The sequence below is a fragment of the Girardinichthys multiradiatus genome, chromosome 19 (genome assembly GCF_021462225.1).
Source record: "Girardinichthys multiradiatus isolate DD_20200921_A chromosome 19, DD_fGirMul_XY1, whole genome shotgun sequence".
Lineage (NCBI taxonomy): Eukaryota > Metazoa > Chordata > Actinopteri > Cyprinodontiformes > Goodeidae > Girardinichthys > Girardinichthys multiradiatus.
In genome coordinates, this window is record NC_061811.1 from 24,352,371 (window position 1) to 24,368,622 (window position 16,252).

The 16,252-nt window shown below is 40.6% G+C and overlaps 1 protein-coding gene across 2 annotated transcripts in view; it reads left to right on the forward strand.

Moving 5' to 3' along the window:
- Positions 1-16,252, forward strand: part of LOC124856050 (four and a half LIM domains protein 2-like) — a 49,124-nt gene that overhangs the window by 27,784 nt on the left and 5,088 nt on the right. The window contains exon 1 of one of the 2 annotated variants that reach the window (XM_047346248.1): positions 9,987-10,018. The exons of the other annotated variant lie outside the window; for it this stretch is intronic. The gene's annotated coding sequence lies outside the window, so the exon portion shown is untranslated. Of the gene's footprint in view, positions 1-9,986; positions 10,019-16,252 lie in introns of those variants that run through there. 2 annotated transcript variants of the gene reach the window in all.

Here is a 16,252-nt window from a genome sequence, read left to right on the forward strand (position 1 = left end):
TGGAACTGTTTTTAAAAAAAATGAACTCGGGTATCTGCATTAAATTCAGCAAAGTTCAAAAGAGATTTGCATTTCAAGCAAGCAGTCCGTATGAAATACGCTTCTTCAACACTCTGGCTTATATGATGGGCGTGAAACCAGGGGAATGGATTCATGTATCTGAACCAAAACTGGCTCCTTTTCCGGCAGATATAAAGGCTGGTTTCTATCACCTATACTGTTACAGCGACGTGGTCAGCCCGCAAATAGTAGGCGACACTTTTGCGCCTTTACTGCGGACCGTCAAAGTACAAGGTGACTTCAGTGATATGGTTACTCTGACGTTTAACCCTGCCCACTACCTTCCAGTTTCCAGAAGACATATTGAAAATATCCATATAGAAATTAAATCGGACCAAAATGTTCCTGTAAATTTCGTCTATGGTAAGACCATCGTAAGACTACACTTCAAACTGGTGATATCACAACGTAGCCTGAGATAAATTTTATTTGTATAAACAGAGATATATATATAACCTCTAAGACTGATTGATTATCATTCATATTACCCTGGTCCTTCAACACTGCATCAAGCAGGCAAGAGAGAACATGGCACATCTAAGTCTGAGACGTGATCCAAATCGCTTTGTAAATTACTATGTAAGTCAATCAGGCGGTAATCTGCCAGGGTTTTATGGGGCCCCGGTCATGTAAGGACGCGGAATTGGATCATTATTTTCAAAATTATTCCGCTTCGTATCCCCTCTGGTTAAAAAAGGATTTGCTATTGCAAAACCCCATCTTAAAACGGCTGCATCAAATATCGCTTCGGATGTCATCGGTAGAGTCGTGAGTAAAATGAGTGGTTCTACACGCACCGAAGGTCAAGAAGGTTCAGGAATTATGGTTTTATCCAAAAGACCCAGAACAAGACCCCCTGGTGATCGTTTAAGGACAGTTAAAAAACAACGACAAATGCGAAAAAGGAGATCAGTTGGAGCTGACAAACGAAGAGGAAAGAAGTCATCCGCATGTTTTGATATATTTGGCTCTTTTACATAACAAATCATCAGAGTGCACGTTGGCAGAGTTGGACTTATTTTCTGCCCCGATGACGCAGCTATCGATTGAAGATAAAATTTACACCGAGATCCAGCCTTTATCAGCAATCACCGATGGAGGCCCGATCGAGTTTTTCATTCCGGGAGACGGAGAAAAGTATCTAGATCTCAACGATACGCTGTTGCATCTCAGAGTGAAAATTACTAACGAGGATGGAACAAACCTGCCGGATGATGCACCTGTAGGGCTCATCAACTACCCGTTAAACACCATCTTCAGTCAGTGTGACGTCACTCTCGGAGATCGATTGATTTCACAATCCAGCGCTACACATCCATACAGAGCCATGATTGAGACATTGTTAAACTTTTCTGAGGATTCTTTAAAAAGCCAGTTTAGCTCTGGTCTTTTTTTATAAAGACACTGCAGGGGCTCTGAACTCTATTGTTACAACTAACGGCCCTAACCAAGGTCTTAACAACAGAGCAGGCTTTACGGAAAATTCCAGGGAGGTACATCTCCTAGGCCCCCTGCATGCAGACATATATTTCTGTGAAAGACTTCTTTTAAACTCTGTTGACCTCAAAATTAAACTTACAAGAGCCAACGATGCCTTTTGTCTCTTGGCCGCAAGAAACTCTACTTTCAAACTCAGGATATTAGGAGCATCTCTTTTCATCAAAAAAGTTACCGTCTCTCCAGCTGTACGACTGGGTCACACTACAGCTTTAATGAAAGCAAATGCTCTCTATCCACTTTCACGTGTGAATGTAAAAACATATTCCATCCCTGAAAATTCAAGGGTGTGCAACCAAGAGAATCTTTTCTTAGGCGTCTTTCCCAAGTATGTGGTGATTGCATTACTGGATCATGACGCTTTTACAGGAACACGCAATCTCAATCCGTTTGACTTTAATCATTTTGATATGGAATATTTAGCTTTGTGTAAGGATGGCAGACAAATTCCAGCTAAGGCCTTCCAGCCCAATGTTAACCAAGGTCATTCAGTGAGAGAGTATTACAACTTGTTTACGGCTACAGGACGACATCTAAAAGATCTTCCGCTGAGTATAACACGTCAGGAATTTAATCAAGGATACTCTCTATTCGCATTTAATCTTAACCCGGGTGAGGACACAGATGCTCTATCTCCAGTTTCCAGTGGGAATTTAAGACTGGAAATGCGTTTCAGAAACCCGTTGCCTAATACCACCACGCTGATCATCTACGCTTGTAATGACTCTATTTTAGAGATTGATTCAAAGAGGCGTGTGCTGGTGGATTATTATTAATCTAATCAGACATGAATAATCATGAAATTGAGAACATACTGCATCATCTGCTGGGAGATTTGTTTTGCGGTGTGTGGCCGTGCGACCAGCTCCCGCTGCTAGCTGACAAATTCCCAGGGCCGGCCTACTTTATTGTGAACACACATCCTTCACACATGCCTGGAGAACACTGGTTAGCTCTGACTTTGGATGAGAATGGTCAATCCAGCTTTTTTGACTCTTATGGATTCTCTCCGGATTTCGAGTTCTACCCGTCAAGCATCGTAACATTTTTAGAAGACAGATCCTCAAAAATATTGTATCATAATAATCAGCTTCAAAACACTATGTCCACTGTGTGCGGTCACCATTGCATTTTTTATCTATGTCATAGAGTGTGCGGATTATCACTGCAGCAAGTGTTGTCAAAATACACCGGAGATGTGATTAAGAATGATTTAATGGTATCTAACTTTGTGAAAAAATATTTGTTAGATAAATGTACATACATTATTCAGTTTTCATTCTACATTACTTATTTACTATCTAGATGTGCTGTTTATATTACTGATTGAGAATGGTTGTTATCTCCTTATATGCATAGAGGAATATGATGTTGAAACATGAGCACAGGATGTGAGAACAGTCTGTTTTCACATAAAGATAAACTCCCTCAGCAGTTGAAATCTCATGTAACTAGGGCGTTCCTTTTCTAATAAAAGCATGAAGAGCGGAGACTGTCTTCAGTGTGTTTGGAGGATTGTAACTGAGACAGTCTCCGGGACACTCTCCTTGCAAGTTAAAACAAACTAACTTCTCTGTGTCTTTCTTTGTGCAGATGTTGTAATGAGTGTTGGGGTTTAAACCTAACAATATCAGAAACGTGTCATTAATCAAAGTTATAAATTTTATACTCACGGAACATGCTCTTTGGAGATGTTTCTGGATTGTTATGGAATTTAAATTCTTATTTTTTTTTTCATTGTTTGTTTTTTCTTATGATATAATATTTGTGTAATGACATCATGTGTTAGTGTGTGAAGTAGAGAACGAAGCTAGACTTGAAAATATAATCAATCAATATTTTATTGAATAAAAGAAATAGGCTACATGTTTCATTTTCGTATAACGGTTTATGGTGAAAATGTAATCCATCGGGGTGGTAGTGTCGTCTTACGAAGATACTTTTTTGACTTCCCATCAGCATTTTTTGGATCTTCCAGCTCGGATCTCGACCAATGGTGAGAATGAGTTATCTGCCTTCTTCTTCTTGTTCTTCTCTGCTTAATGCTGGGTGGTGTACCCCCATTTTCAATAGATGTACCCCCTGTTTTGAACTGTCTATATTCTTCACGAGCATAAGGGTTAATGACTGAAGATATGGGGATGTTTACCTCTGACAAGGTATGTAAAAAGTCTGACCACCCTTGGGGTAGCCATGCTCCAGATTTTTTAAACGGAAGGATGAGATTTTTCAACAAGTCAATCATGTGGGACCCCTTTACAACATTCCCTTTATATACAAATTCACCTAGCGAAGTCCAACTCTCACTTCTTTCGGATAATTTCATCAAAATGTACTCAGCATTTTTACGGTTATGCTTCGGTAGGCTTTTCAGTACATTCGTAACAACCTGATCCTTAGGGGCCTTGTCCTGCCCTGGGCCTTGTTTTTCTTGGGACCGCTCATGTTCAGGAACCTCTGTGTCACGCTGCAGCGTTAAACTTACCCGCTGTTCTTCTTTCACACCTTTCTTGAGTAGTCAGATACCTCTGGAAAATTGCATCATATTTCTTGATTTTTTCATAAGAAGTCAAACTGGGCTCGTTTATTATCGCTCTCATTTCAGCATCCAAATTCTCCTCCGCCGTCTGTCTGATGGACGTGTCTGACTGGGTCAGACGCCTGAACTGATGAGGGGAAATGAGAAGCATCTTCTGCGATGTTCTGAGAGACATTATCTCCTGATTATACCACCCACTAGATCACCGATCAAGGGAGCAAGAGCCGTTAAGATGGGGAGAATAAAACCACCTCGTTGCCTTTTGAGAACCAACTGTTTAGTTTTTATTCCGTTTTTTTTATCACCCAACAATCTGATGATTTTTCTTTGCTTCTTCAATTTCCGGTGTTGAGATGGAGATAGAGCAATCTCTACTGCACTACACACATTTCAGGGTTGAAAAAATGGAAGTAGTTAACCCTGGATTTACTCGAGAACATGAAGCTGAAAAACTCATCAGGGTTAGTGATGACTGTGGTCTGAGACAGATCACTTCGCTGCGCAAACTTTCCCCAAAAGCTGTTTAAGCACAGTTTCGCTACCTGTCTTTTGGCAGGATTCACCTCGATTTTGTCTGCGTCTAATTGGATACCCTGGTGAAGTTTGTAGTCTGCGACATACTTTGACCTGCTCTCCTCATCCACCGCTTCAGATGGGTAGCCGGAAGCCTCCTGCTTACCCTTTAAAAAGCAGTGAATGTAACCTTTAAAGATTGTGTCGCTGGTCTTCTCAAAATGCCAAACTTCAGTGATTTTAACTAGGCGATAACCACACTGCAGCGCTTTACAAAACTCTACACTCACCCACACACCTGTCAGAGATCTGTCCTCATCATTATGCATGCAGGGACCTGACTGGTTATTTATTTCAGCACATGTGCGGCAGAGAGTAAACACCAGTTTACCTTGGGATGTTCTGTAAGGCAAAACAGGGAAAAAGAGACCTCGTGGGGGGTAGACCACAGCTCTGATGAGGCCAAAGTAGCTGCTGGGGTCATCAAAATGTTTGTAAATGATGGTGGGGTGCCCGAGGGGAAAGACGCAGCTAGCATTTACATAAGGGTACAGAGATGTGTAATCCACATAGTGTACAGTTTCACCGGGCCCCGCTGTGTACCTCAACCTCATAGGACAGGTGCGTCCACCATACAGAGCATCTCGGGGGGATAGCGGTTCGGGTGCATTAACTTTCTCAAGAAATCTGATCACCCCTGGGTCTGATTTTTTCATTTCAGTCCACTCATACTCCCAGATGACCTCGAGATGAAGGCGATACACAGTTTGGAGCACCTTGCTTCTCTCAACAGTGGCTGCATAAAACTGTTCAAATGCTGCCCCTCTCAAAGGACACTTGTCATGAGGCATGTAACACTTTTTACAGCCGTGGAAAAAACAGCCGTAAAATTCAAACGCAACTTTGACACCGTTAATCTCTGCATACCCATCCACAGAATATGGACCAATTTTCCTTTCCCCCATGTTTAATGCATGTTCGATGTCAATTTTTCTGCTGTCTGAAATCCAGCCAAGCCATTGAATGGACGTGCTAGAAAACGTCTTACTACTACGCCTGTAGTCCAGAGGTGAGGGGATGGCCAAGGTTTTAGGAGGAAGGAAATTGGTTACAAAAACCTTCATGCAGGCTGAGGCTATCGTGACGCATTTAAGCGGATCCACACTTGTCTCTTTAAAGAACTCATCCCTGAATTTAACACAACCTTGAAATAGAATGTCCACATCATTTTTACAATAACGAAGAGCTTCCTTCTCAAAGTCAAAGACCCCTTTGCTCGCTTCTCTGTACCAGCTGCTAAACACCTGTTGTTCTTGAAGGCTCATGCGTTCTACAGCGTAGGAGGATGGAGGAGGAAAAGACCCCACATACTGGAGATGTTGCTCAGACGAGAATAGGTGGGGGAAAAAACCTTTGGTCTTATCACTAAAACCTAATGCTTTCGGCATCGCACTAAGCTTCATACACATGAAGGACAGGCTATCAATGTATTTTAACCTGTAATCAGGGTCGGTTAAACAGAGAACTTTACTTCCCTGCATGATGAGATGAGGTTTAATGCCTAACTGCAGCATAGCTGTGAGAATCAGGTAGCTATCATACCCACGTGCGTTATGAGCTATTAAGGTGAAGCCTCTGTACATTGGTATCCTGAAATGGAGAAGTAATTTTTGGGTGCAATTCAATCCATAAGCATGCCATTCCTCACCTTTCAGCGTTTTAACACAGACCAGATAGGGGATGTGCACACCGTTCTCATCAATGAAGCATTCAAAATCATAAAAAACCAGTTTATCATCTAACTGATTACAGGCTTGGGCGGTTTGAATGTAACACAGATGACCATCGCACGTCACATCTAAATCAGGAGGTATATTCTCACCGCAAATACGGCATTTTACATTACACACGTGTGGTTTATCCTGCTTGCTGATTGGAATAACGTATATCCTTTTGCACACCTTGCACAGTTTTACCAACTCACAGTCACTCATGGGCCTGTCAGCACTAGGTCTTTTGCGAGGTTCCCTGTGTCTACTGAAACAAGAAGAGTTACGACAGATTCTGTGACAACCTGCACAGGCGACAGGTTCGTTAATTTCACGCATACACTGGTATGAGTGACACACCGGACAATAGCCTTCACAATGGTGTGTGTTTGGCTTTTCATAGCTCCCGTAACAATATGCACAGATGTATCTCAATCCTATAAAACCCTTGAGATTTTTTATCCCATAGTAGTGACCTTGAAATAACAGCAGAAAGAGAGGGTTTGATCGATCAGGGAAACTGGTCTCAAATTTACACAGAGCTGCAGAGTCTGTAACGGTTCTGTGAAACACTACAATTTTTCTCTTTAGAATGTTTTCAAATTTACCAATGTCGCTGAAAGTTACTGCTGTCTGATCATCTAAACCAGCCCTGTGTTGCCACTCCCTCCCCAGCTCTAAAGCCTGATTATTAGTAAGGTTAGAGTCAGAGACGTGTGCAAGACTTATGGCAAAGCATAACTGATTACCGGTATTATCTACAATATACAGGTGACGCTTTTTCTTATTAATCAGTTCACAGTCTAACGTTCCTTTAACCTTACGTTTCGACCCTCCTGCAGGGTCATTAACTACCTGTAGAACAAATTCCAGGTTATTATCTGCAGGCATTTCAGCGTTGGACTGTACTAACTCATCCAGAAAATCCTCAAAAGCAGGCAGAATCATATTCCCATCATCGTTAATGGTAAACGTGACGTTACGGTTCAGATTTTCCCCGACTAATTCTAGCTGCACAACATCGTTACGTCTGGCTAACGATCTTGCAGTATCGGCTAATTCAGTGAGAATATGCATGATGTTTATATAGATTGTAGCAAGATCAGGGACATTCCCAGGGCATGGAGGCGGGATGGTAAAAGGTCTCCTTATTTCAATGTTATTAAAACCTTCACGTTCAACAGTCACAGGAGGATCTCCCTCAATCTGATCAGGGTTGACTGCAACCTCTGGATTGAAATTGCCGCCATGCTGCCCAGTATGATCAGCGGCGTGTGACGTTGAAGGAATTTGTAAGTCAGCTGATTCATTTTGCTGAATGCTGGATGGAGACGGTGTTCTATTTAAATCTTCAACAGCCTGTTCTAATGAGCTAAAAAAGTCACCGTACAGATTTTGATTTATTACATTTTCATTGTTAGCAGGAGATGCATTTAACCCGATGTTATCTGCTACTTCAGCATTAACAGGAATTTCATTAAGATGAGCAACAACATTCCTTATCTCATTCAGCGCATGTGTGATCTGGCTTTCCATATTAACATGAGTATCAGAAGAATAAGAAGACCCAGGGATCAGTTTAAATTACCTTGATATCAGCGCAATGTTTCACTAACAATGTCTGACATGCAGCCAGAAGCGTTAAACATGATGCTTTATTACAACGGTCACGTAAGGATAGGATGAAATCTGCTCCACCATCAACGTTGCCTCTGGAAAGATAAAGAAAAAAATAAATTAATGAAATATGCGAATTAATTCAGTAGGTAAATGAGTATAAGAAGAATTAAACTTACCATTCAATAAACCTTTAACAAGCTTCGCCCTGTTATACAGAGCACAGAGTCTTTTCCTCAATTTAAGATATTCTGTGAAACAAAATAAAATTACCTTACAATGCAGGTCTTTTGAAAAAAAAAAATCTTGTTTCTGTGAAGATTTGAATATAACTATAACTTACTCCGTACACGGGGTATTTGAACGGTTCCGGGCGGTTCCAACTCTTCCTGCACTGAACTGCTACAGTTCTGCTGAATGTTATCCAGGTTTGGGTTCTGGATTAAATCATTCGATATATCTGTAAAATATTTTATCAGGGGTTAAAACAAGTCTGCAATATCACATAGACCTGTGAAAACATATGCTTAGAAATATATATATATATTTATTTTTTTACTTACTCTCCTCTTCCGGAGCTGTTAATTTTTCCGGCGCACAGTCAGGGGACTGTGGCGCATGAATGGCTTCACCCTCTATTTCATGTTGAGCTGGGATCGGATTGTCTTTTTTAAAGACAAGTTTCCGTCTCAACTTTGATTTTTTTGGAGGCAGATGGTTACAAACGCTGACCTCTCCAACGTTCAGGAATACGTCTCTTGTTAAATCTGTAAGTAGAATTTATCTCATTTATTTTTTAAATCACAAAATAGCATTCATCAGTTGACTAAACTAGATGTTGTTGCAGTTAATAATTACCATAGTCAGACTGTGTAAAACGATACCATCCAGCTCGTCACTCGTGGGTTCTAAAGAATATAAGTTAAACATTATTATTATCCAACGAGCATTCACAAGCACTTAAGGAATTCTTAAAGATGAATACTTACTACTGAAGATTGCGTTGTATTTCTCGATAGAAGCAGAATGTTCACCTTCTTCGTTTCCTGAAATATTTTCCGACATTTTTTTTTCAGCTTCTCTTTACAAGTGTTCTAAAAATATTTCAGTGTAATTGGTTAAAAATAAACTTTTAGCTACCAGATTTGAAGCCGATCTCCCAGTAAAGATTGCGCTGTATCTCTCGATAGAACCAGGGATGACTGACTACACTACCTTCAGCGCGCTTAGTTACGCCCCTTGGCCATACCCCCCGAGACACCTCAGCAACAGCGCAGACGCGTTAATTCATTAAACAGTGGATGTGTATTGTCAGACAATGCTCCAGACTTATAGCCAGGAAAGTGCTATTTTCCTCTTAATTACTTTTGACTACAGTTGGTGTGAAGACTGTCTGAGACAATACACAAGTTGTCTGCTTTAATTCAATAAACAGTGACATGTCTGAGGATTTTATAACCTTTATTTTTTATTTTTTCAGTTCATTGGTTTCTCTGTTTTAGATAATCTCTACAAGTTACTGGTGCAGATTAGATTGCTCAAATATTTGTGCAGAGGAAGAAAGGTTCTGTATCTACTTTTTGTCTCCTTGTTTTTTAGATGTAAAAACATCCATCTAAATAACCCGTGTTAAAACAAAATGAATTTACAATTTTGTCAGGTTCTCTCTTTTTATCAGAATTTTGTGTGATGTGCCTGCATTAAATTGACTGTTCCTTTAAAGTGGAGAAACTACATGTTTTGTTTTTAGATGTAAAAAACATCTAAAAACATACAATTAGAAAGATTCGCTTCCTTGTAATGACAACTTCCGGTTAATGACAACATCCGATTAATGATGATATCCGGTTACGTCACAGGAAGCCCCAGCCACCGGAGGTCCCGCCCTAGGATGTCCCAGCCACCGGAAGTCCCGTCCACCTGTCAACATTTTCACACCTCGTTTGATTGAAGGATGTCCTTAATGTCTCTCAGACGGTCTCTGGCCAGATGTCCTTCTGTCCCACAACACCAACACCCTGAGGTGTGTTGTCTGTAATTTCCTCTGCTCATTCCTCCTCTCTGACACCTGCGGTTTTGTCCTCGGCCTCTAAATCTTCCTCTTCCTCTGTTGTTTTAATAATAAATCTGTTCTTCTTTTTCTTCTTCTTGCTGAAAAAAGGTGTTGACTATCTTTTTTTGTTTTTGTTTGTTTTTTATCCTTCATTACTCTTTCTGCATGGAGGGCATCATTAACATAGTCTTCTAGATTTGCTGTGGGGAACCCTATAAAATGTCTCCTTACCCAGGTATTAATTGCATCCCTGGAACCAGCATGTAGTGCATTTTTAACTGCTGTCGATAAGCTCCTTGCTCGTTTTCATCTTCTTGTAGACCACTATGTATTTTAAACACTTTTGTCAGTCTATTCCTATATTCTTCAAAAGGTTCTTCCTCTTTTTGTTTCACTCTGGCTATTTCTGCATAGTCAGCTCTGCGTCTGTACCTGACTGTAAGCCTATCGATTAATCCCCTCACTCTTTGTTCTGCTGTTTAAAAAGAGTAAAATATTTTCTAAGGTTACACAAAAAAAACCATGTCACGCCATGAACCTCTGTGACAAGTTGTATCAACAGCCTCCAGCGTCTCAAAACAATAACAAAACAAAAAAATAAACACAAATAAAACATACATGAGGTACAGCCATGGTGGGGATGGATTTATTCACCAAAGTATTTCTCGATAGAAGCCGAATGTTCACCACCTTCTTTGTTTCCTGAAATATGTTCCGACATTTTTTGTTTCTCTTTACAAGTGTTCTAAAAATATTTCAGTGTAACTGGTTAAAAATAAACTTTTAGCTACCAGATTTGAAGCCGATTTCCCAGTAAAGATTGCGCTGTATCTCTCAATAGAACCAGGATGACTGACTACGCCACCTTCTCTGTTTCCAATGACGAAATCCTATCAGCGCGCATAGTTACGCCCCTTGGCATATTTAAACACCTCATCTTTATCAACCTGATTTTGTAGAGAAGACATCTGAGCTCTGCTCCAACTGCAGGCTGACACAACTGTTTCATCTTTTACCAGTTTCACACTTCTCCAACTTACTCTTAATTATCTGACTGACCACAATACTGAGACGCCGTGAAACTAAACAGCATGTATTCACTGGTGTTGCGGTGCTCAAATGACATGGGTCTTTAACACTTAAGGCAGTCTATTGTTTCAGGGTTTGTGATGGACACTGATCATATGAAATACAGACAAAATGCTTGTGTTTTATGTAAACAAGAAATTGCGAGGTTATTTTAGGGGCAGAATGCATTAGTTTCATCTGTATGCTTTTATACATTTCTTACATCAGGCTTTAATACGCAGCTGGGATTGAAGAATGAAACAGTTTATGTGTCACAGGTGGGTTAAAGTACATTATTTAAAAATTTTATTCACAAATCTTATATTTGCATTTACAAACTCAAAAAACTAACATTGTCCATAGAGATGACCAGTCTTGTCACCCATTCAGATGCACAGCCCTCTATGCTGAGGACTGCTGGGAATTGGGATGAGTTAGTGAAGGCACACACAAGGTCTCACTGAAGGGGTTTTAGGTTTTGTGAGACTGCAGACTGAGATGATTGTACGTCCTTGCCTCCTGCAACCCCCTGTGTGACTATCCTGTTCAGCTGAAAACACTGTGTTGAAAGCAAGCTTTCCTCATGGCAGCAGAGCACAGAGGTCTTCAGAAGGACAGGTTTATGTGACTCCTCTCATTAACTACTAAAGCTGCCCTTCATTCTAGTCTAATGGGAGCCACTCATGTTATCATCACCATGCCAACCGGCTGTCAGCTTTGGTGCAGCAAAGCTTTTGCGCTTCACACAGATGCATCTGTGTCATGTTGATCTCTATCCCCATCGCAAAGGAATCACCACAGTAAATGCTTTTCGTCTCTGAGATGGCCTGATTGAGGGGAAAAAGGAGCAGCTGACACCTTATTGTAAAGCTTGAATAAATTAAGGGGACATCTGAGTCCAGGTCAAATAAAGGTCTATTTACTGGACCTAGACAGTCTGAATACAAAATCTGTTGGCAGCTGCATACCGAGTGACTTCAGAGAATTGACAGACAAAAAGAAACATGCAAAATCAGCTACTTTTTTGCTCAGTAGAGCTGGCACCACAAGCTTTGGAGGTTAATATTACAAGAGACATACAACAGAATTGTTTGTACTGTAGAGGTAAATCACAAAACACCAGAGTACCCATGTAGGTTAAACTGTTAGAGTTATCGCATGATAATCTGCTTTGTTGACATGCCATTTATTTCACATGACTTTCACTTGCAAATCCATGATGATTTTGTTTGATGGGAAATATAGGTCACCCCCTCTTTGCTTAGATGTCGCATAATGACAGATGTGCGACAGTGCAACAACAAAGATTAGAAGGCACAAGGTCGCAATTGTAATGTAGTTGCTTCAGGGTTTATTTAATGTCTGCATGGCTCTTATGATCATCAGTCATTCATCTAGACCCCAGAAGAGAAGGATTTCATATGCTGGTAATTTAAACCAGATCATTGTGTAGCCCCTGTGTAATCCTGAGAATATATCCATTTAGGAATTAAAAAAAATCTCAAGTAGGGATGACTTCAGATCTGATATAGTTATTGTGCTGAAGGTCTTACATAACATGCTCGATGTGGGTCAAAAATAACTTAGCCTTGTCCCTTGGAGATTGGTAGATGCAACCCACATACACTGCAGAACCATGTTCTAGCATTACTGGCTGATCCAAAAATGGGTTACGCTCATTACCAGTGGGTAAGTCCAGATACATCTCTTTACAAGGGGTTGTGCTGAAGCAAATGTCAAATAAAGACACAGGGGAAGAGAGTTCATCCTCAAAGAATCGCATGCCTCTCAGCCTCATCAGTCTATTTGACCTTCCTGTGTGCATCTGTGAGGGATTAGACTGGTGGTCTTCCCAAGCTATTTCTGATGCTGGAAAACTGATACAGATGCATGTATCAAGTTTCAACAGAAATAAGTTGTTCATTATCTTTGACGCTGATGAATCTTTACATTTCCTGAGCCTTGCCAAAGTTATTTTATTTTATTGGTATTTTATGCAATATACCAGGGGTCAGCAACCCCAAGCCCTGTAGCTGCAAGTGGCTTTTTAGAACTTCCACAATAGCTCTTAATAACTTTATCTAAAAATTAGCGAAAAATGCTTTTAAATGTAGATATCATGACAAATGTCAGTTTTAACTTTAAAGGACCAGGTTTATTTTTTGATCTATTTTTCTTGTAATTAGATTGGAGACTAGGTGCTTTTTTTTACATAATTTTTTCACAAATATAAAAATCCCTTTTAGCAAAAGTTTTGCATTTTTCTTTATTTTAAACATTACAAATTGCAATAAAATGCTGTATTTAATATAAGTTTTTTTTTTTTTTTTCAAACGTTCATGTAACATTTTGACTTCTAATGAGTTTTATTCAGCTGGACAGAGGGCAAAAGTGGCTCTTTGGACCGTAAAGGTTGCAGACCCTTACAACAGACCAACAATTAATGGCAGATAATTATAAAGTGGAAGAAGAGGGACAAAACAAATCTGACCATAACACTGATAATTTTAATAATTATAGGCCAATTCCCAAATTAGTGGTAGTGGTTTATACTCAGCTATTCACCTTTTTAAATGAAAACTAATTTTTTAAGAAATTTCAGTCTGGGTTCTGTAAACACCACAGTTGTGAAACTCAGATGTTGATTGCTGTTCTGTTCTGGTGTTGCAAGACCTTTCTGCTGCATTTGATGGTGTTGATCACACCATTTTATTAAATAGTCTCCAGTATTGTGTAGGTGTGACTAAGACCCCTCTGGACTGGTTCACATCTCATCTAATTGAAAGATCTTCCTCTGTATATGTTGGTAATAAATCCTCCAGTTTTGTAAAACTTACCTGTGGTGTTCTTCAAGGATGAATACGTGGTCCATTATTATTCTCTACTGACATGTTACTATTTGGTCAGGTCATCTGCAACCACAACATCTCTTTCACTTTTATACAGATGACTCTCAAGTTTCTTTATCCATAAATCCTTCTGACATCTCTGTAATATATGATTTCATCTCCTGTCACTGAGACATCTCAAAACATCTTGTTATTAAATGATGATAAATCTGAGGTGATGGTTTTTGGACCCAGTGCCCTCAGAGATCCTGTCATACAGACTCTTCTTTCTTTTGGTTTCTGTTGTATCCCTGAGGCCAGGAACCTGTGAGTAGTCCTGGAGACTACACTGGTTACCTGTGCAGTTCAGGTTTTTAAACAAGCAAAATCTTATTTTTTTGTTTTTAAATCTCTGAACATTATCATAGACAGGGTTGCTTCCTCTTCACAGGGCAAGGCTTGCAATAGAAGGTTGTAGGGTTTTTGTGGTAAGGAGTCCTCTTTTGTGGCATACTCCTCCACTTAAAACCAGACATTTTAGTGTGGGAGGTTTCATGGCTAAATTGGACCAGCCTGGTAGCCAGTCTTCATTGATTGCACATTGCACCAGTAAGAGCAGAGTGTGAAGGTTCAATTAGCAGGGTAAGAGCACAGTTTTGCTCAAAATATTGAAATGCACACAACATTATGGGTGACCTACCAGAGTTCAAATGAGGACAAATTGTTGGTGCACGTCTTGCTGGCGCATCTGTGACCAAGACAGCAAGTCTTTGTGATGTATCAAGAGCCACGGTATCCAGGGTAATGTCAGCATACCACCAAGAAGGACTAACCACATCCAACAGGATTAACTGTGGACGCAAGAGGAAGCTGTCTGAAAGGGATGTTCGGGTGCTAACCCGGATTGTATCCAAAAAACATAAAACCATGGCTGCCCAAATCACGGCAGAATTAAATGTGCACCTCAACTCTCCTGTTTCCACCAGAACTGTCCGTCGGGAGCTCCACAGGGTCAATATACACGGCCGGGCTGCTATAGTCAAACCTTTGGTCAATCATGCCAATGCTAAATGTCGGTTTCAATGGTGCAAGGAACGCAAATCTTGGGCTGTGGACAATGTGAAACATGTATTGTTCTCTGATGAGTCCACCTTTACTGTTTTCCCCACATCCGGGAGAGTTACGGTGTGGAGAAGCCCCAAAGAAGCGTACCACCCAGACTGTTGCATGTCCAGAGTGAAGCATGGTGGTGGATCAGTGATGGTTTGGGCTGCCATATCATGGCATTCCCTAGGCCCAATACTTGTGCTAGATGGGCGCGTCACTGCCAAGGACTACCGAACCATTCTTGAGGACCATGTGCATCCAATGGTTCAAACATTGTATCCTGAAGGCGGTGCCGTGTATCAGGATGACAATGCACCAATACACACAGCAAGACTGGTGAAAAATTGGTTTGATGAACATGAAAGTGAAGTTGAACATTTCCCATGGCCTGCACAGTCATCAGATCTAAATATTATTGAGCCACTTTGGGGTGTTTTGGAGGAGCGAGTCAGGAAACGTTTTCCTCCACCAGTATCACGTAGTGACCTGGCCACTATCCTGCAAGAAGAATGGCTTAAAATCCCTCTGTCCACTGTGCAGGACTTGTATATGACATTCCCAAGATGAATTGATGCTGTATTGGCTGCAAAAGGAGGCCCTACACCATACTAATAAATTATTGTGGTCTAAAACCAGGTGTTTCAGTTTCATTGTCCAACCCCTGTATGAATACGTTTGCAAGGTACTGTAAACAGTAATATTTGTCTTCTGGATGATATTTGTCTTCCTAGATCTTGGTTTAGTTGATTAAACCAAACCTGAACTGCAACTAAAGGAGCACCGTGATTAGCAAGATAGTTGACATTTAAACTGCCTGTTCTACTCCTCCTCGTCTTTATTTTACTGTGGATAGATTAAGTATACACTAAGCCACAGCTTTCACTTTGTGAAGTGCTGCCAAGATGCTCCCAGCAAACAGTGAGAGCTCCTGGCAGTAGTCCAGTACCTGGCATCCACAAACCTGCTGCTGGCACTTACCTTTCATCAGCCATCTGCAATCGCCTGTGTCTTTGACAACTTCCAGAAGTGTGTCCTCACCAGTGACAGCATTCAAATGGCCAGCCGTCTCTACTGTTGGACCACTATGTGACAGTAACTGATCACATAATCATTCACTGTCAGCTCGTGAGCTGACATTTTTCCCCAACAGTATTTGGATCTAGAGTGAAATTTTTCCTAGCGTTTTTTTTATTTTTATGCT